This window comes from Agelaius tricolor, unplaced genomic scaffold (genome assembly GCF_023055355.1).
Source record: "Agelaius tricolor isolate 1412-34295 unplaced genomic scaffold, bAgeTri1.0.p SCAF_12, whole genome shotgun sequence".
NCBI classification, from domain to species: domain Eukaryota; kingdom Metazoa; phylum Chordata; class Aves; order Passeriformes; family Icteridae; genus Agelaius; species Agelaius tricolor.
The window spans coordinates 18675378-18696271 of record NW_027269272.1 but is presented as its reverse complement, the minus strand read 5'-3'; the positions used below and the strand labels follow the sequence as shown (position 1 = coordinate 18696271).

The 20894-nt window shown below is 43.4% G+C and overlaps 1 long non-coding RNA gene across 6 annotated transcripts in view; it reads left to right on the top strand.

Moving 5' to 3' along the window:
* The window catches only part of LOC139595075 (uncharacterized), a 130011-nt gene extending 109490 nt beyond the window's left edge, over positions 1 to 20521 (top strand). For all 6 annotated transcript variants that reach the window (XR_011680838.1, XR_011680841.1, XR_011680836.1 and 3 more), the window contains 3 exons: positions 16228 to 16462; positions 17557 to 17681; positions 19652 to 20521. This is a non-coding gene — a long non-coding RNA (uncharacterized lncRNA). The remainder of the gene's footprint in view (positions 1 to 16227; positions 16463 to 17556; positions 17682 to 19651) is intronic.
* Positions 20522 to 20894: the final 373 nt, after the last annotated feature.

Genomic DNA, 20894 nt, shown 5'->3' with positions numbered 1-20894 from the left:
TTATGTATAACCACTGTGAGGTGAAATCCATATCCTCCAGTAAATTCTTCTTTCTGCAGACCCTGGCCTAAAGTGATTTAGGAGAACAGCTAATGCCTCTCAAAAGTGTATCTACAACTTGACATGGGAAGATTTTGAGGTTGAAATTTAATGTGACTATTCTGTTCAGCTCCATGTACATTGTAGCCATAGGGCTGGCTCGTTAACAGTATTCCCACCATTACAGTAGTAAGGGAAGATACCGTGTAAATATAAGTAATATTTCTGAGTAACTTCAGTCTTAGGGCTTTTTTCCTGGTCCAAAAATATCTGTACCTTTTCCTCCCATTATATATGGAAACATAAATTCAATATTTGCTTACACTGTGCAGGCAATATGGTACAGAAACTTTAGAGGTGGTGCTAATGAAAACCAGAAGCACCAGTCAGCACAGAGGTGCAACTGGACTGGTAAGCCTGGGCTCACTCACACCACCTCGCAGTGCATTGGCATGGTCAGATTGTTACTGGGCTCTGAGCTGGTGCCTCTGCAGGCTGAGAGGAAATGGCTGGGAGGGGGCTCTGAGCACACTGGAGGATGTCCCAGAAAGCTCAGGTTTGCACTGTGGGGTTTGCACTGTGTGGGCAGAGCCTCTGTAGCAGCTGCTGTAGGGTCTTGTTCCCACTGGACTTTGCAGTTAAAATTCTCAGCATCGTGAAAAGTCCTTGAGTTCAGTGGGAAGGCAAAAAGAGGAATCTTACAAGGAAAAGATGATTTTTCAACAAGTATACGGGGGAGGGTTTTGTAAACATGCCAATGGAAATTAATTACTTTCATAAAATTCATAAGTGTATTAAACCAGGCTGCTCACCGTGACTTCAGATCTTGAAAAGGTGATCTGCTACAGAAGTGGGGTTTTAGTCATCGAAATTATTTTAATTTGAATTAAATACTCTTAAGAATAGACTTCGAGAGTAAGTATTGACCTATAGCAGAAAGTGTGTGTAAACACAATCTGTAACGTGGAATGACATCCTGTAAAAGAAGAAATTGTTTCAATTTGTTTTCACACAGTTTTCAGTTGAAACCACACCCCTGTGGTCCAAAAACTCTGAGAACACCTCCAAAGCAACACTTAATGTGTGTGTATGTGCATTAATGAATTTCTGTTCTCAGTGAAAGAGGACTGCACGTCTCAGCACTCTGAATAAGAACAGAGCATTCAATCCCTCTCCATAGCAAATTCAGCCTTCAACAAGTTAGTTCTTCCAGGGATGGCAGTGATGCAAAACTGCTTTGCAAATGTTTTTCTGGGTTTTGTTGCTAGGTGATGACTTGGAAAACTTTGCTATTCCTGCTGAGAGATTTAAAAAAAACAGGCCTCACATTAAAGAGTACAAAAAATAGGCCATCTTGCTCTGTAACTCCCATTTCCTAACTCCTGGAGTTTGCACCTTGTGTGCCTTCTACAATCTCACATGCCCCTCTCTCCCCCTGCCTTGGATCTGCTTGCCAGAAATTGGAGGCCAAAAAACCACTTCTATTACAGTGTAAGAAAAGGAGAGATTGTTAATCTTTCTATGCCTTACCAAAATAAGCAATTCTGCAAGTGTGCACTGATTTATACTGGCTTTTCCTTTCTAGTTAAATTTTAACAGATTTTAATTTTATTAATCCTGGATGAACAAATTAATTACTGATGACATTGTTGCCATCTCTTTCACATAGAAAGAAACAAGAAAGGCCTGGGGATGACTCTACAGTTGTTTGCGGAATCCTATACGTGGTCTGGATGCAAAATCCCTTGATAGGGGGGCATGTGGGGAATTGATAAGGAAAAGATGCAGAGATGACACTCAGGGTAGGATGTCAAAGAGTTATTCATTGAGATATTTCCAAACTAGGCCTCTTGGTGGAAGGGAATAAGGTGTATTTATTCAATTCATCATTGGTATTTTTGTCTCTTGGTGCATTTTTAATATCATTTATCCAAGATTCCAGATGTGTGGCCTTGAACTATGTATATGGCTAAACACAGTATGCTCAAAACAATTAGACACTGCTGCTCTCCTTGAAAGCTATTTCTAAAAGCTAGAGTCTGGTGCTATAAACTGAATATAGGAGCAAGCATTTTTATATATTAGGTCAGGACAAGATATCAATAATTGTTTAAAATTATCAAAGCCAGAGGAGCAAACAGCTATTTTCAGCAGCCAGAAAGTAATGATCATTGACCTTTATAGCCTCAATTTGCAATCTGGCTCATTTGTAGCTTAATCCTCTTTCATGAGGTTGGCCAAGTAAGAAGACCCCAAATCTCATCTGCAGCAAAGTTCTTGGCATTTGACAACATTTGGTCTCTTAAAGTGATAGAATTTCTTGAGTGTAACCGGCACTGTACAACTCTATTGAAAGACATAAAGCCAAGAATTTCAGACCCTAATCCTGTAAATCCTTGCATTTTCTTTTAAAATCTATTCATGTGAAAAGCTCCCTTGGCTTTGGGGGCACCATTGGTATTCATGACTTTCAGCACATGAGAATTTCTGTATGATCAGGGTCTGAAACCAGGAGGACCAACAAGCCCCAGGGTCTGCCTCGAGTTTCCACCACCCATTTCTGGAGGCTTTTGGCAGGTGTGGTTTGGCTCTGCCCTGGGACTGGTTTCTCTCCCTGCGCAGCCTCCACAGCAGCCCCAAGTGCTCACAGTTGCTTTAACACTTTATCAGTTCTGGTGTGATGACAGGAGTTGTGTTCTGTCCCATCTCCAAGCAGTAACTTAGGTGAGGGGTGGGAAAGAGGCACTTGCTTCTGAGTTTTGGGATAAGCAGCACAGGAGCAAGTGGCACTGACATTGTCCGAAGAGATTGCTGCATTTTTGGCTGTTTTTTCAGCTTTTTTTCTTTAACAAACTTAAGTAATTGAGAATATAGTAGTGACAGGTGAATTAGCTTCTTTCCAGCCTTCACTATACAGAATGGATGGCAACTCTACTCTCTGAGATTGAGATGCATTTATTATCTAATTATATGTTCATTGCCAGGAGAAAAATTATTAATTGCAGCACTACTGTTCTGTGCAGAACACTTTGAGAGTTGGGGGTTGGGAACTGGATACTGCGTAGAGAGGGGACCTGTTGTGGTTGGTGGTGTTTAATGCCTGCTCACTAGTGAGCTTTATATGTGGATTAGAGATCTCTTTAGCTAAGGCTGCAGTTCTTCCAATTTAGCAGTTAAAATCAACTGTTTGTTTTCAGAATGGCTCAGAGTGAGTTTGCTCCACATTGTGATTCTGCTGGTCCTTGGTCTTGCTGATGTCAAGGCAAATTCTCACCAGCATTCTAAATTTCATTTTGTTCTTGTCAGCCATCCGTAAGGAAAAAAATGTTGTGGATCAGTCATTTTTTGGGATAGCAATGAATTGTCATTAGAAGGTTGCTCCACTCTACTTGTTACATACTAACGTGTTTTAAACATGTTTGAGTCTTGGGGTTTTTTTAAATATATGTCTGTAAATGTGCTGGAATCCTTTAGGAAGGGTGATGCTAATCCTTCAGGTGCAAAAATTATCCAGTATCTTCAGAGAAAGGCAAAATCAAAAAACAGCTTCTTACCTGAGTAATCTCAACACAAGAGTTTAGGTGAATCAGCCACTGTGGAAGATAAAAAAGAGCACAACAAGTGAAACTGTGTTGAGGATGCCAGAAAGGAAAGGGGGCTCCAGTTCTGCTTTCAGGTATTTTGAAACAGTGGTAGAAATGTGTTAATTTAGTCAAATAAAAACAATCTGCAGTAGTGCAGTGCTCAGTGGGAGTAGTTCACTTGCACACCAGTACTGTGAAAGACTCTTGGAGGTCAGGGAGGGCAGTCACCAGTGTCTGTGGGCATCTTTTCCCAGACTGGGGGAGGCTTTGTGCCATGCTGAGGTGGCACAGGAGGAATTAGTGTCGTGCTCTCCATTGTCTGTTTTCCTGTGGGACCAAAGGGTTATAAAAGTATTATGTTTATGCCTGTGTGTTCCCTGATAAGCACTTTTTAACTTATTTGCTGATTTCATCTAAGCTTGACAAAATCTTGAAGTTCTCAAAGGTCAGTAAGTTCCTACAGGTCTCAAGAGGTTTTCAATTAGTCTTGAGGCAGGGGCCTTTACTGTGGAAAATCAGTTTAGGAAAGGGGGAAGAACCCATATAAATGACCAATTACATCAAATACTTCTATTGAAACTTTGTCCTCAGACACTAAAGGCAGTGATTAGAAGTAAATGTTTAGGAAACCAAATTTCATTAGCTTCTTTAACTTGCAGAACTGCTGGTTTCACTCAGGGAGTTTAACAGCCATAGGAAAAGTTTGCTTGCTGAAAGGGCAGCAGGATTTGGTAAATGCATGGGGATGGTGGATCCTGGCTCCAGCAGAACTGGTACTGGACTAGACACTTCACAAATCTGTGCTGTGGTGTGTCCAAACCCAAATGACCTAATTGCCCTCGAATGGAGACAGTTATGGAGCATGGTGCAATTGTCCAAATACTTGGAAATTTGGAGCCTTGCAGCAAAGAAAAAAAGACTGGATAGCTGAGCTAGAAGATGAGCTAATGATTGGTTTGCTTCTCATTATGACTGGTAACTTTGTATTAGATGCCAGGAATAGTCTGTGGAAACTCCCTTTAAAGATGTGTCTTGGATCAAACAAATGATTTCCAAGCAATTAGTTGAAGTGAGGAAACTGTCCAGGGCAGACAGTTAATAAGGGCTGCATGCTGCAGGAATTATCCAGGGAAAAAAAAAAAAAAACAAAACAAAAAATTTAAAAATAAAAAAAAATCTGAAACTAGTTTAAAGATTGAGCACTTTTCTGAGGATTTTAGCTATGTGAGCCCAGGGTGATCTGTGCATTTCCTAAATTTGCATTTCCAACAAGCAGCCAGCAGCAGAGAGGAGCCCCCTTAGTGACAGGGGAGAGCCTGGGAATAAAGGAAACCCAAGTACAAGTGGAGGATGTGGTGATTTCCAGGGTTCCCATGAAAAGGGTCATCTGCAGATCTGTATCCATAGAGGGGATGTGGCAAAATCACCTTGGGAAGCCTCAGCTTGGCCCAGCAGTGATTCACCCATGCACTGCACCAGCCAGATCAGCCCAGAATGTTCATTAGAGTGGCAGAAAGCAGCAAGCCATGGTGGGCAGTGAGGGGATGGAGATCAAGCCATGAGGACAAGCAGCTGCTGGCTCTGCTCTGGGCAGTTTGGGGCAGGACCCAAATAAAAAGAGAGAAAGCCTATAGTAGAATGCCTCTCAGTGCTACTGGAGAAGGCAACAGTAAAATATTATAGAATGTCTTGAGAGGGTGATGCCTGACTGCAGAAAAACCTCCATTTCCATTAAAGAATTAGGTTGAGGAGGTGCTGCTGGCAGCCACTGTCAGTCACAGGGAGCATTGTTGCTGATGCTCATATTTGCAGTCAGTATGCACTCTGGACCTATTTTCTTTTAATAAATAGTTTCCTCATTCAAAAAATTGAGGTTTCCATCACACTGAAGGTAATCACAGGTGGAAACAAATTTTTCAAGTCATTTTTTCAAATAGTTTCAGCAGATGAAAGAATTGGAGTGAAATCGCTGATGCCTTTGGTGTGAGCTCTGTCACTGAGCTGGTAATTGAAGGAAGAGACCATTGACAATGTATTTCAAGGCTTATCCTTCATACTTTGTTTTTTCCTACAACTACTCAACCTGAATTTGTTTTTATTTCAGTTCAGAGCAGAGGCAGCCAAACTGATCATATCTCTCTATATGAAGTACAAGAGGGTTTTTTTCTTTTTTTTCCCCCACTTGTCAAGAAAGGAGGAATACACTGGTTTTGTTCCATCCTTTTCTAGGCAGGTTTTGTTTCAGCAGCCAGGAGAGGATGTGTCTCCATCTCTCCAGACGTGTACACACAGGTGGAGCTCACTGGGGGCTTGAGCAAGTGAGGTGAATCCCGTGGGGCTGGCCTGAGCACAGCCATGCCACTGGACAGACTGGTTCCTTGGAAGGCTGATTGGAACCCTGCCCTAACCAAGTGAGCAAAGAGAGTTGCTCAGGGGTATAAATGTGCACAAAGGAGATGAGGGGGTTCCTATTGCCATGGGGTGTTGGACATGCAAGGATGCTTGGGTTTGCTGCTGCAGGATTGGTCTGCTGTCACTGAAAGGGTCTCCAGAGCTGCTTAGGGATTCCTAAAGGGAATCTTTAGACCCTGGTATCTTTCTAATATGTCTGGGAATGGTTTGGTCACTAAGGAAGAATTTAGGTGTAAAGGTGATCTGTGTTTAGATGGTGCTTAGGATGCTGGGGCCAGCTATCAACAGGTAGAAAAAGACAGTGCTGAAAGCAAAAACAAATTATTTGTTGCTATGAACATACTTAAAGGGGTTCCTACCACGAGACCAAGAGGAGATGGGAAAGAGGGAAAATATCTGGAGAGGTTTACTTGGCACTAGAATTGATTTGCTTCTTTTTTTTTTGTGTGACTGGCCAGGCTGTGCTGGGGGATCATGGCACTGCCTTGGGTCCCATGGAGCAGTGAGTAAAGCCAGGATGGAGGGGTTGCAAGGGGTTGATCTGCCTACAGATTCAAGTTCATTTTCTCACGATGCCATCAGCCCAAACAGTTCCCACCCATCCACTGGTCCTGTCTGCTCCCCCTGTCCCTTCCCAACTGGCAGAACTGTTGTCTGTGGGTCTCTGTTGTGAGCTGGCACAAATGGAAAATCTTTTTCCAGCTGCATCAGCTCTGAGATCTGCTTCAGTGTTGTGGCAACACTTCCAAGGGAGAGTGGAGGCCGTGACAGGCAGCAGGGCGTGGGAATATCTTAGTTTGATAGTTCAATATTGCCATCAGGAGCCTGCCCATAAATGTCACTGAAATTCAGAGAAAGCAAGTACCACTTTTCTTACAGGGTCACCATGAGAAACTGTGTAAACTTCTTTCAGAAATCATGTTAAAACAATTGTGCCTTCCAACTCAACACCACAGAACCAAAAATGTGATGTCTGCAGGAGCTACAGGAAAGAGTGCCCTGAGTGTCTTTTGGTGGTGTCTGGGATGCTGTAGGCAGCACTGAAGAAAAAGTTTTCAAATAGGCTTCAAAAAATAAGTAATTTGTCTGTTTTTCTCCTGTGTTCTGACTCATTAGGGATCACATTTTCTACCTAAACAAGAATCCTTTTTAAAATGTAATGACTACAGAAGTTAGGGCTTTAAGCAAAATAGAAATGTATTGAGACTGACACTAGGAGTGTGGGAGTTGATAGCTCCAACACTTTTACTTGTAACTACTGTCAGGATTTTGAAATTCAGTTGAGTGGAGAGGTGTCATGAGGCAGCCAGTTTAGAAACATTTGAAATTGGGTAGCTCTGCCTAAGCCCTAATAGCAAAAGGAAAGAAAAGCATGTTTAAAACAACAATCTCCTCTTTTCTTTGGGCCCTAGTGAGCAAAAATGAGGCTTTAAAGAAGATTTTGTTGCAGAACTTCCACTGCACTGAAAGATTATAGCCCCACTGTTTTTTTTCTTTTTTTTACTTTACAATATGAGAGAAAGGCAAGTTCACTGTAAGTTGAAAAGCAAATAACCAGGCTAGGAATTTCTATGTACAAAGCAGATGGACACACATGGCCTTTTTTGGAATACTTGGGTATGTCTCCTTAGGCACCACAGCTTGTTTTGCACTCCATATTGCTCCACACAGGCCATTGTTGCCCTGCACCTGTCTGTAATTTTGGAGGTTCATCTACCTCCAACAAACTATATTTAAAATCCTCAGTGCTGATTAGAGGGAAGGAAAAAGTTCAGGGGAAGGGATTTCCTAGTTCACAAATAAGAATGTGCAGTGGAGCACTCACTAAGTAAACAGAAAACATGGGCAGCTGAGAGAAATCAATTTAGCTGAACAAACAATGTTCCATGTAATGAACTACTAATTATCCTTTTATGCCATGTCAGTCTGAGTGATTACAGAGCTGTGCAGTTTAATTTGACGTTTGAGCATTGCCTTGCTCCATTAGCCTCATATAAAGCTACGACACGTTGAGAGGAATTTAAAAAAAAATGGTGGTGGGTTGGGGGGGAAGTGGGCTGCATTTATCCAGAACTAAGTAAGCACCTGTAGCAGTTATGGGGAGAGGAGCTTCTCCATTTCTTTTTCTTTTGGTTTTTTAAATCTTGGTTGTGGTGAGAAGGGCAGCATTTGGGAGGTGAGGAGGAGGATGGCTGGTGCTCACAGAAAACTCCTTCAGTGTGTTGATAATGTCCCAGTTCTTTAGACCTCATTTTAAACTATCATTGAGAGCTTGAATAAATAAATTGCATAGATCAGCCACGCATACAGATCAAGGGAAAAGTGGATGGTAAACAATACAGTGTGGGAGCAAATATATTTTCCTAGATAGTTTCTTTTTACTGGAGATTTGCACACAGTAGGTAAATCAAATCCCTAGGTGCTTGGGAAATCTCGTGGTTAATCTAGGACTGAAGGACATGTATTATAAATACTGCTTTATTATCACACTGTTTGTCCAACTACCTGTACTGATAACAGGATTAGAAGGAATTGACATATGGAGAAAGCTAAAGACAGTTTGTTGGGATATATATTGGGGCTATTAACTCTAGGAGTACCAGTGAAGTACCTGTAGTCTGATATAGAGCTACACATTTTGGACTAGATTTTTCTTTCATAAAAGGTAAGGCAAGCCAAACATCACCAAAGTTCTAAAAGAAATTTCCATGGGAATGGTGCAGATGCAGGAGGGCCTGTGCCCTATGTCTAGGTAATACATCAACACATGAAACAGTGTCATGAGGGATAAAAATGACCTCAGTGTCCAGTGGAAATATTTATGGGGTTGTATTAATTTAAACACAAATTGAAAAGCAAATGTTTAAAAAACATTTGGTGTAACTGCCTGACATCTCTCCTATGCGCACCACTGAAACATGTGCCATGAGACCTGCCATACTCATTCTTCCCTCAGTGGGGCATAGATGAGAACTCCTTGGTTGGGATAATAGTTTTTAAAAACCTTTCCAAAATTCTAAATATTTTAAAATTTTATTTTAAATCTCAAGGAGAATTAATAGAAATTGAATTTTTTTTTTTTAATAAGAAATATGAAAATAAAAAGCCTCCCCAAAACTGGGAAACTCAAAGAGCCAGTTTACTATTTTGGCTGAGAGGCAGCTCCTAGGAGGCCAGATTCTTGGCAGGGGCAGGCTGATTTTGATGAAGAATCTCTCTGTGGTGCACCAAGGGTGGGGCCTGGCACAGAGGACACGGTAGCCCCTCTCCCACACTTGCTCTTGACACTCAGCCTGCTCGTTCTAGCAGCCCCAGGCTGTCCTCGGGGTCTCACAGGTGCCCTCCACCCTGCCTTTTATTTTTTTTTTTCTTCATCTCTGTTGAGAACCATCCCTTTGATAGCCCTAAAGCCTGGGTACCCCTGTGCTGGAGCCACTCAGCTCGGGGAGAGCCCATGGTGTTCGAGCACCCAATTGCCACACAGGCCGTGGCCCTCAGCCTCCTCTTTGGGGTGTTCCATGGGACTCAGCCTCCTCCTTGGGGTGTTCCATGGGACTCAGTCACTTGCCAGGCGCTACCAGTTTCTTGTTTGTTCTCTTCTCTCATTTTGCTGCTCAATCCCACTGGTCTGGCCTGAAGCTGAGTTGAATTTCTGCTCTGCTGCAAGGCATGACCGAGCTGCAGGCTCTTACCCCGGGGCTGAACTGGCCCCTGCGTCCGTCCCTGGTGCCCGTTGGACACATTGGGGCCTTTCTGTGCTGTGCATTTGTGGCTCTGTTGACACTAATGGGTGTGACATGTGTCTATCCAGGGAGAATGGCCCCCATTGACTGCCTCAGCTCCCGGCCTCGAGCACAGCTCGTCACTTGATTAAGCCAAACTAATGAGGCACGACCGGGGCCAATGGGAATGTGTGGGACTGAGGCATTGCAGAAGCTGGTGGAAACCTGCAGCTTTACTGGGGGCTGGGTTTTGTTATGCCAGGCAAAGTCACGGGATGCCATGGGATGGAGTGTGCAGGAACAGGTGCTGTCACACAGAAATGAGCAGTGCAGAGAGGTTTATGCTGCTAGTGACAGCACCTGAACCGCCCTCTTCAAGTGGTAATTACATGGGAGAGTGCCTTGTGTGCTTAGCAGGGTTTAAAACTAGGTTTGGTCTCAGCTCTTGCTCAGTGTCTTTCTACATTCAGGGTCTGAATTTGACCCTGTGGCTCTTTCTCTTGGGCATGTGCACAGGAGCATTTTTGGCTCTTCAGCAGACAGCCCAGTGTCCAAGGCAGGCAGCCTTTTCACCAACACTAAACAGCATCACTCTGGGAATGGGACAAAAGGGGAAAGCAGAGACGCTGTAGGAAGTGTTTCTTGCACGTTGCCTGTTCTGCAAGAGTCACCAGAGGCATAGCTTGTCCATGGGAGCTCTCCCCCATGTGCACTGCTGGCCCCTACTCCAAGTGCAGAGCACCAGCTGCACTCACAGGAGGCTGGAGGAACATGGAGGGCTGGAGTCTCTTTTGCTTTGGCTGGGCCCAGAGCATCTAAACTGGGCCAGATTCAGAAATGCAAACTCAAGACATGAGCCTGGGGGTTCAGTGCAATCACAACTGTGCTTGCAGACAAACAGGTTGGGAGAAAAATCAGGAGACTGACACCTGAAGAACTGAGAGCGTGGACATGGCCTCCATGAACAGAGACAGACCCCCATAAGGACACAAATGCTGCCTGCTGAACCGAGACCAGGAACTCTGGCCTTGCTGCAAAACACAGCATCATCCCAAACCACTGTGGTAATGTGAGGGTACAACCTGGTAGCCCAGGGCCAGACTACAAAAGCAGATAGGTCAGTTGTGGACTTTGAGAGAAAAAAGCATTAAAAAACCTCTCAGTTCTATTTAAAGACTTGCTGTTTTGGAGAGCCTGGCTGAGAAGTTGCCTGTACTTTCCCCTGTACTTTACCTGCTGGTACATTCCAGGTCAGAGGAGGTTTGTATTTTTGTCATATTGCAATACTTGCCTTTATGTAAGTGCTGCTAAGAATAAAATTAGCAGTGGGAGAAAAACATCAGTTTGATGTCTAAATTTGGAAAACTTGATGAATAACTCTATTAACTTCGTTGTAGGGAGAGAAAAGAATAGCAATCTTTTGTTTAAAGAAAAGATAAAATAAATATGAAATAAGAGCTAATTGCCCTCTCTGGTTTTCTGAGGTGGGTTCTTAAACATTCTCGTGTCCCCTTCAGAGGATAAATATAAATTGGTTCTGATCTATGGGACTCTGGCTTGAGCAGATATGGTCAGTTGGATCTGAGAGGCTTTCACATGATTATCAAATGCTCAGTATTTGTGAAGGGAGGGAGCAGTAGGGTTTGTCCCCTGGAGTAGGTGTCCTCCCAGAGGGCAGCTTCCTGCCAGGTGCTGGGCAGCAGCACTGTCCTCACTGTTACAGCCCCAGTGGGCAGCCCCTGTCCCAGGGCACCGATTACCCAGCAAGGAGCAGCACAGGGCAGGGAGAATGCCAGCCTAAAACTGCCCCAAGCACCACCAGATTCTTCCTGTGCCTGCATCCCAGGCTGTGTGGGAATGTGTTCTCCAGTCAAGCCCCACAGTGATCACAGCACACCTAAGGGTCTTTTGGCTTTGTCCAGAGCTCTGGGGGATGCTGCCATCTGCACCTTGCAGGCACCTCTTTCTACCTGCCCCAAAGTTTAGCACAAGGCAGTAAAGTCCCTACTGCAGACCACAGCATTTTATGGCAAGAACTGTCTCCTTTTGCCCAGCATCTCTGGCTGCTGTAGCCATCACCTTTCTTGGCATATCCAGAAATAATCACTTTTACCTTTATTGGTAAATTAGAGATTATTGATTAAGCAACTGAGACTGAAAACAAGGGGTTAGAAATGAAAATATTTATTAGTCAGATACTAGGCTAGTACAATCCTTGTTGATCTTAAGAGGTGGATAATTTTCTGGTTTTCTTGTTTGTTCACTCCTCTAAATCTTTCTGGAGTAAGAAGATGGCATGTAAATGTGAATGTCTTGTTTAGTTCTTCTTCCCAAGGGGCAGCCTTGGGTTCTTAACGAGCATTTCCTTCTCTTCTTTTCTACTTAATTGACTGGACATGGAGGAGAGGCAGTGCATAAACTCAGCAAATATTGTTTGTGTTCTTCCTAGCAAATATTGTTTATGTTCTTCCTGTAGCTGCTCTTTGGACACCTACAGGTCATTAATTCCTTTGTTTCCAGTCAATCTCCCAGGAGCAGCTCTCCTGCCCAGTATGAGCTGCTCCCTCCATGTGGGCTGCTGACCCATTCCCACTGAGCTGTGCTTCCAGATGTGTTCAGGAGGGATCAGGACTCCTGGGACATTGCTAGCCTTCTGCTGAGACTACAAGAGATATAGGTGATATGGCAATAATACAGATACCCAGAATTCTCTGTTTTCCCAACCTGCCCCCCATATACTGACAGAGTTATCTAAAAGAGTGATATTATTAATTTTGTGGGGACATCAGGCCTTGCTAACAGGCGGATGCTGCTGCTGAACAGGGAGTAAGAGCTATGCTGTGACTACAGATCTATCACACAAAAGCCCAAAGCTGTTACTGCACCCTCCAAGAAACAACCTCTGGTTATGGAAAGAAAATCAGCATCATCCTATGACACTGCTGTTCCTGTAGGTTGTGAATTTAAAAGAAGGCAGGCTGAGGAAGGGAGTTTGGAAATCCCTGCTCATCAGGAGTGAGACTATTTTTCTCCTTTAAGAACATTTGCTCAGCTTTTAAATTTCCAGTGTTTCCAGTTGCCATATCAACCTGAGAAATTTGCCTGGCAATTGATGGCATATTTTTCAATGGATGATTAAAAAACTTAGTTGCATCAGGTTCAGCATTTGTTTGCTAGGATCTCACTTCATGGTATTTTACTTCATTCCCAGTATTTTCTTTCCAGGCCATGTTAGCAGAAAACCAAGGATCCCCACCCTTCCTCTGCCCAGGCACGTCTCAGGTTCAGGAGTCCATGTGCAGAAGTCTAGAGCCAGGTCAAAACACAGCCAAACCAGTAGCTGGGAGAAACCCTGTGGGACACATCCTACAGGCTGGGAAAGGCCAAAGTTTCAAGAGGAACACTCTGGCTGAAGGCAAGTGGCAGTTTCAGCTTTTGTGTTGCTCTGGAGAGCAGTTGCTGAAGGCAGAGTGGAGGGAAGGGAGGTTGTCTCTGGCTTTGCTGTTGAACAGTGTATTGGTGTTCTGAGAGGCTGCTTCTGCATCCAGCAGCACCAAGGTGGGGAAGGAGCCTGCACCCACTCCCAGTGGTACCCAGAAATCCCTGTGTCCCCCCATCTGTTCACCCATGTCCTCTCTCCAGCCCATCCCTGGCCATGCGTGGGTCCCTGGTGCTAATGGGGACTAATCTGCCCCAGTGCAGATGAATCTGCAGGGACTTTTCTTTGGTGAATATATTGTTTGGTTTGTTGTGGGCTTGTGGTGGTTTTTTGTTGTTTTTTTTTTTTTTCTTTAAAGGGAATAAGAATGGAAAACAAGAAAGTCAAAAAGCCCTGAATCTTTACCTTTTTAAAGTGGAGACACCGCCACAGCAGGACATAATGGCTCGCTGTGGTGGTGGTGGTTTGCCTGAGAGCCTGGAGATTTATGTAATGAGAAACACAATTCCTGCAAAGAACATTGTTAAATCTTTTCAAAATTTCAGCTATAAGCCATTTTATTGCTAATAATATGGCTAGAATCTTCTTTTGAAGAATCTGGGAATGTTTGACAAGTGGGGAAAATGGAGAGGACTTGAGGCACCATAATCTGTATTTTCCATTTACCTTGCTTGAAGCTTGAACAACACATGTGCCACAAATGATTTGTTTATTCCTAAGCGCTCCCAAGGAGCCCAGTCTCCATTCTCAGGCATATAATGGCTATTCAAATGAAAGCTTTAATAGGTTGTTGCAGATCTGATACCAATGCAGTGAGAGAAAGAGATATGCAAATATTCAAAATTAAACAAACTAGCTCCTGCCCTTTGCCTTCAGAGGTCCAGCCTCAGATCTGGACAGTGTCACCAGTGCAATGAGCCTGCTAGACTCAGCTCTCTGGAGAATGAGTTCATTTTTTTCCTTTCCCACCCCCCTTTTTGCCTTACAAAGCTTTCACTTGAAAGTGAAAGTTATCTTGCTTTAAATATTTTCTGTCTGTAGCATTCATGGGGGAAGGAGAGCCCCAGTGAGGGCTGGAATACACAATATGTTCAGATTTGAGCCTGAGGAAGATTTCTGGGAAAAGATCCTCTGTGCTGGTTTGTTCCACATCTTAAAACAAGGCCCTTAACCTCAATGCCTTCTCCTGAGCATTTCTTCATGCTGTAGAAGCAATTTTGGAAGAGTGATACAAACAAAAGTCCAATTAGGGGTTACAGTCTAGATAAAATCTGTTTCTGCCCACACCATAAGACAAATCAGGGGCTTCACTGGTTCTTAACACCAGTTCTTCTGTTTCTTTTTTGCTCCATATCTTGTGTGTATGAGTCAGGCCCCAAAGCCACTTCAAAAATTTAAAAATAACATGTCATCCACCTAACCATTGAAACTGTGCCAGCAGCTACTGTGTGCACTGAACAGCAGTGAAAAATAATAATTTTACATCAAGAGCACCATAAAAGTTTTTCAGTGCCTTCCAGGTTCTTTTAAAACTACTGTTATCTTGTCCAACCCTCAAGGCTTTTTGCACAATTATCAATTAGTTCTGTGGTTGGTTTTCAAAAAGGCAGTGCTGGAAACAGAGCAGCAAATCACAGAGATGGAGGTGGGAGCACAGCAGTGCCTCCTCCACAGGATGTCCATGCACACCTCGATTCTGCTCCTGGTTCAGGGGCACAACCCCTGCAGCAGCCCTGTACCTCTCTTGGCCTCCCATCTTCTGTGCTCTGATCACAAGAGCTTTGAAGCAAATCTTGCCTCTTGTTCCATCATTATTGCTGGTGTTCCAAACTTTGTCAGCAATAAAATATCTCGGGAGATCTGCAAGCATCTAGAAAACCCCTGAGCTACGGGGCTTCAGCTGAAGCTGCAGCTCCAGACATGAAGAGAGAGCTCAGCAGGAGGCATGAAGGGGATCTTGCTTTGATGGGGTGTTTGGACAGTTCTGGCTGTAACAGGTGCCAGAGTGTGTTGGAAGCAGTGTAGGACGTGGGTTTGCACCTCAGAGATTTGAAGCTCTGCCCCACTGATATTAACCAAGGCTGGACACCTCAGGGTTTCAGGGAGGAGGAACTGATGAGGGCAGATGAGGAAAAGGGCTTCAGAAAATAAATGTCCAACTTTAATTTAGCTAATCTTTTCCTTCAGAGCCCAGAAGGGGTTCAATTTGGCCCAATAGCCAAAATGATAGGGGAAAGAAGATCTTCCTTTGCAAGTGTGAACAGTACCATACCAAAATGTTCCCCAAATCTGCGTTTTGTGAGACTGATTGGAGCTGTAGCCGAAACCTATATTTGAATGTGGCTAGACAGTGGAATTAAAGGTGATCTCTGGCCATGTTTAAACATGAACTGGGCCATAAGCTACTTACAGGCTGTGGTTACAAAAGAATAGAAAGGGCTGACTCACAGTGGGAGAGCATGAGGCTGGTGGGTTCCCATGCCATCCTCCCTGTACTCTGCTCCTGGGGATCCCGAGCAGCCCCTGCTCCCCAGACACCTCCCTTCACCCTGGCAGGTCGTTGGTATTTCTGAAAGCCTGACTTAAAGGCTGAAGATGAGAAATGTTTCTTTTGGCCTGTCAGCAGCACAAGTGAGGAGAAAGAATGGAATTCTCCAAAGTTTTTCCAGAATGTGTGCCCAATTCAAACAGACTCATCCGGCTTCCTTGCAAGTGTGATTCCCAGATCACAGCTAAGTCAAGCACAGACTTCCTTAACACCATCTCCAGTGCCATTAGTGTGCTGAAGCAGATTTGTATTTTTCCAAATTAAAAAATATTAATTAAAAGTTGATACATCTTGTGGGAAGCTCTTGATTTTGGCCCACCTAATTTTCAGTTTTATACATTTTTTACTTGGTTAGCATTTTGTAATGAAATATATTCTGTTACAAAGAGGAGCACATGATTCTATAGGGTAAAATATATTAAGTATAAAATTATATTTAAGCATGAAACAAATCAGCATCTAACCAGTTTTTGTTTCTTTCAGACAACCAATTTTCAAAATTGAGATTACCAATTCTGCTGCTGTTCAAGACTGGGGAGAAAATGCAAAATTCTGAAATGTCTGCAAGGTTGGAGAGCAGTTTTCCACTGAGCTTGCCTCAGATGAGATTGCAGAAATTCTTCTGTTTTCTCCTTCTTCCCTGGTTCTGCCACCAGGCAATTCTGTTCACACTGTTCTCCAAGACAAAATCTGAGCCAGGCTGAGATTTGTGCTGATGGTGAGTGCCTGCCTTTCTTTCTATTTTTCTTTCTTTAAATAAAACAATTTCCTAAGGCTTTGAAATGGGGCTGATAAAAAGCAGCTTTTAAAATGCATTTTAGTAAATAGTTTGAAACCAGACCATAAAGTCTCATAACTGTAGGTTTGCCCTTAATTATACCTCACTGACAGCCCATTTTCCTTCTCCTCTGCAACCAGTCTCCTTTTTCTTTAAGAGCAAAACATATTGAATGCTACTTTTGAAAGATTTGTGGAGTTTCACACAAATTCGACAAGATCTGTAGGTAAACAGTGTCACCTAGTGGATAACCGGCATCGATTTTCCGAAACTGGGGAAGAAGTTTGGCTGTGTGGTTTTCCATTTTGTCCTAGAAAAAAATATTACTTCAAATTGAAAAGAGCCCTGTACTGAGAAATGGGATCACTGCCAAATGGCTGCAAATCCAAAGTGGAAGGATTTGATGGCCAGCACCGAGTGGGACATGGGCACAGATCCAGTCCTATCACCTATATCAGGTGTAAAGACGAAGAACCAAATCTCCAGCTCAGTGCCTGTAGAGCAAAAGGTTATAGCAGCACATCCTGAAATATTTATTTCCTGCATGTAAAGGTGTACTGGACTCCACATCACCTCCTGCACCTCAGCTGCCCCTCTCCAGACATAGAAAACAAAAGGATGTCAGGAGGAGTCTGCCACGTGATCAGCTGAGGCTTCTGAGCAGTAAAAGTTAAAAAAAAAAAAACCAAAATTGCCAAGTCCTTGGAGTGGGAGATTTGGCAGAGTATTGGAAAGCAGGAGAAAGAGTACGAGCTCCATGGAGAAATCTCTCACCCTGAGAGAGTGGGATGATAACTTTGGGGGTGTGGTGGCAGGTATCTATGAGAAAAGCTTCCTACAGAAAGCAAGAGATAAGATAAGCCTTGGAGAGCCTTCTGAGTTAGAAGTAACAGGTTAGAAAATCAGGACACAAGAGCCTCAAACAAGAGTAAAGTGGTCTGGAAGAAAGGATATGCTCCTGACAATTACACTGGATATCCTGAAGACCACTTGCAGCACTTAGGTTTCTGCTTTCTAACTAACTTTGCTGTCAGGATCCCTTGGAGTCAAGATGGATTGGAACCAGAGCACTGCAGGAAGAAATAGATACAAACAGAATTGAGACAAAAATGGGAAAGAGTGCTTCAGAGTTAGGGAAACTCCTGAGGGAAAGAAAAAGGTAAATTCAAGTAGCAAAGGTAAGAACTCAGGTAACTTGGTTTCTGAACAAATAGAAGGCTGGCCTTCAGCTGGCTTTGTGCAGGTCGGGTGGGAAGTGGAGGGTTTATGTTCCACTCTCACTACCCATCCCTGGTCTTCCTCCCCCTGTAAGGTCATCACTGCAGTTTGTTACAATTTCATTAGTGTTTTTTCTGAAAATCCCCCTAATACCCTACTCCTTTCCTCACATTGGACAAGAATATAAAGGAGAGCAAAAGCATGGTCCTAGAGATGGCTCTTCCATGTCCAAGAGGCAGCAGGTGGGAAAACCCAGGTGAAAATTCAGGATATTATCAGCATCTTCTTAACATAGACACAAGTGATGGAGAAGAGCAGGATTTCACTGGACTCCAGCAGGCTGCCTGTGAGTGTTCTTAGAATGAACATTTATAGCCAGGTCTTACATTGATGTGGCTTTGGTCAAAAGCAATAAGCCAGAGCATCCCGAAGAATGTATGGATAGATGTTGGAATTGTAGTTAAAATTATAAATAGCCTATTTTCATAAGTCAGGAAGCTCTAGCACTTTGTTATCTTCCAAACAAGAGGAAAATAGTGATTGATTCTTAGGGCAGATTGTTCTGCTAAGTTTGTGTTTGGCCTCTGTGCCTTCATATTTGTCACATGTCAAATGGATGATCTGGCATTGTTCTTCAAAGGTGCACACTCGTGCACACCCACTCACACTCATGCACACTCTTGCACACTCACTCATACCCGCTCACACTCTTGCACACTCTTGCACATCCGCTCACACTGGGTAGCAGGGTAGGAAATTAATGAGGCAGCCAGTAAGAGGTGGCACCACTCTGTATGTGTACAACTTCAGCCTACAATGGTTTCATTCCAGCACCTTTCCCTACAGTAAATGCAGCGAATATTCTGATTCCTGTTCTAAAAACAGCACTAAATGGGATGGTTGAAGCTGAGAATATTTTCCCATCTCCTGGAAAGGGTTAGACACACAGCCCTGAGGTGGGTGAAGTGTGTGATTGCCATCAGACTAAGCAGCCGTGTTCAGCTTGTCTTGGATTTCTTTATATGAGACAAGGGATGATTCATAAAAGCAAATGCTGAGGCCACACAGTTTGTCAAGGCTCTAGTCTAACCAGGTGTAATGATTGAGGTTTTGCAGAGGAGGTACAGTTAAGGCAAAAAAATAACAGATCATGGGTCAAATCCATCCCTGAGGCAACTCCAGCATCATCAGTAGGAGTTACCCGCGTGTGAATCTGGCCCCATGTTCCTCACTCATACAATAGAGCAAGATCCCTCCTGCAGCAGAATCAATTGGAAAAAGGAGACGGGAAAAATGCTTCTTTCTTGACCACATTAAAAATAATCACTTTTTTGTTGCACAATGGGGCAGAGAAAACCAGTCCTAGAAACCAGAGTACAATTTCCTCAGCATGTCATGGGAAGGGGAGAGAGGGGGGAAATTGGCATAACCAAGAGGTTTCTTTCATCTCTGTTCAGTTCTAAATGATGCAGGGAACAGGAACCTAGATATCTATATATCTATATCTGTCTATATCTATGTAAATACCTAGATGATCTCTTCCTTTTATCTGTATCTATAATCTATGCATACTATTTGGATATCTATAGATAACTACTTAGTTTCCACAAACATAGAGTGATTTAGGAAAAAAAAGGGACTATATTCCTTCTGTTGATTCGACTGGATTTTTAAAATAGTGAAATTAAAAAGATGAAATATAATGTTTGGTGTCTCAGCTTTTTCTTCCCATTTGGCAGGTCAGGTTTGTGAGCTCTATGAGAATGTAGAAAAGTCATCTGAGGGAGAAAATTGCTATTCACTAAAAATTGCTAATCATTCTTTCACACTAAACAAACACCACTGAGAGATTTTTTAGTAATATAAAGGTGGCTTTTTTTTGTTCTTTCCCCTTTTCCCTCTCTTCTCCAGCTAATGATACAGATGTGCAAAATGCAGGATATGACATCCTGCTGAGCATTAGGTGCGGCGTTTTGCAGGTGACAGGATCCAGATCTGAACCCAAAATAAAAGCACAATAGCCTGAAAATCATCTACTGCACATTGCTAGTGCTTCATAACCTAAATGGCAGGAAGAGCAATTTTTACAGTCATGGAATAATCTTTCCAGCAAAATTTGTATTCCAGCAGCAGTGGAGTCCCCTCTGAGATTGTGGTCCTGGTGCAACTGCCAACTAGAAGAGCACACAAACTAATCACATGAGGCATAAAAGTGGAAGAAAAAGATACCATTTGATCTGGAATTCTTATACCTAGGAAACTCAGAGTGCTTGAGACCTCTCTAGTGGAAGAAGAGACTAGACCCACTCCTGCATCCCAGAATCCCAGCTGGAGGAGTCTGATGCTTCCCATCTCCCCTCTCCCAGCGCTACTCCTCTCAGAAGGCCTTTGCTGACACAACCAGAGAATGCAGAGCTGTTCTTCTACCCATTTTACTTCAACAAACTCATTCACACCTAAACCTGCTCATTTGTCCTTGGCACAGCAGCAGCAGCAGAGCACAGCAGGGGCTGGTGTTCAGCTCCTTCTGCAGGCACTCTGCTCCAGCCTCCTCCATGCCATGTGTCCCACAAGGGGGATAAACAGGAATTGTGGCAGCTGACAGCAGTGTTTCCTGTGGAGCTTCCAGAGAAATAGCCCTGCATTCCTGGGCTAACAGCTGGGTACCTGTCTGAAAATGAAGGACAAGGAATTGTCTGTAAAGAAAAATATTAGTGGCAGCCCTGCTGCATTTATGCCATTAATTGTAATTTTTTTAAAATAAAAATCAGGATGATTACCTCTGCTGACTCTATTTCACTTTGGGCCTCAGAGCACAGGTGAGAACCATCTGCTGACAGGGGTAGTATATTTGTCACTGCTTTAGCTGGAGATTTCCTATCCCATATGGGGTGGCTGGGCTTTCCTCAGGCTCAGCTGCTAAGCCACTGCCCTGCAGGAGTCAACTCCCAGTGCTGCAGCATTCCTGTTTTCGTCCTTTGAGAGGTAAGAAAATTAAGGTGACAATTTTGTCTTATTTTGAGCCCATAGTCAATAATTTTCTTGTGACATGGCTATGGATCCTCCACCTCTGAAGAGGGCCCGTTTAATTTATGTTCACACGTTGGGGTTTAATTCTCTGGACTAAATTTAGACCTTCTTTGCAACAAATCTT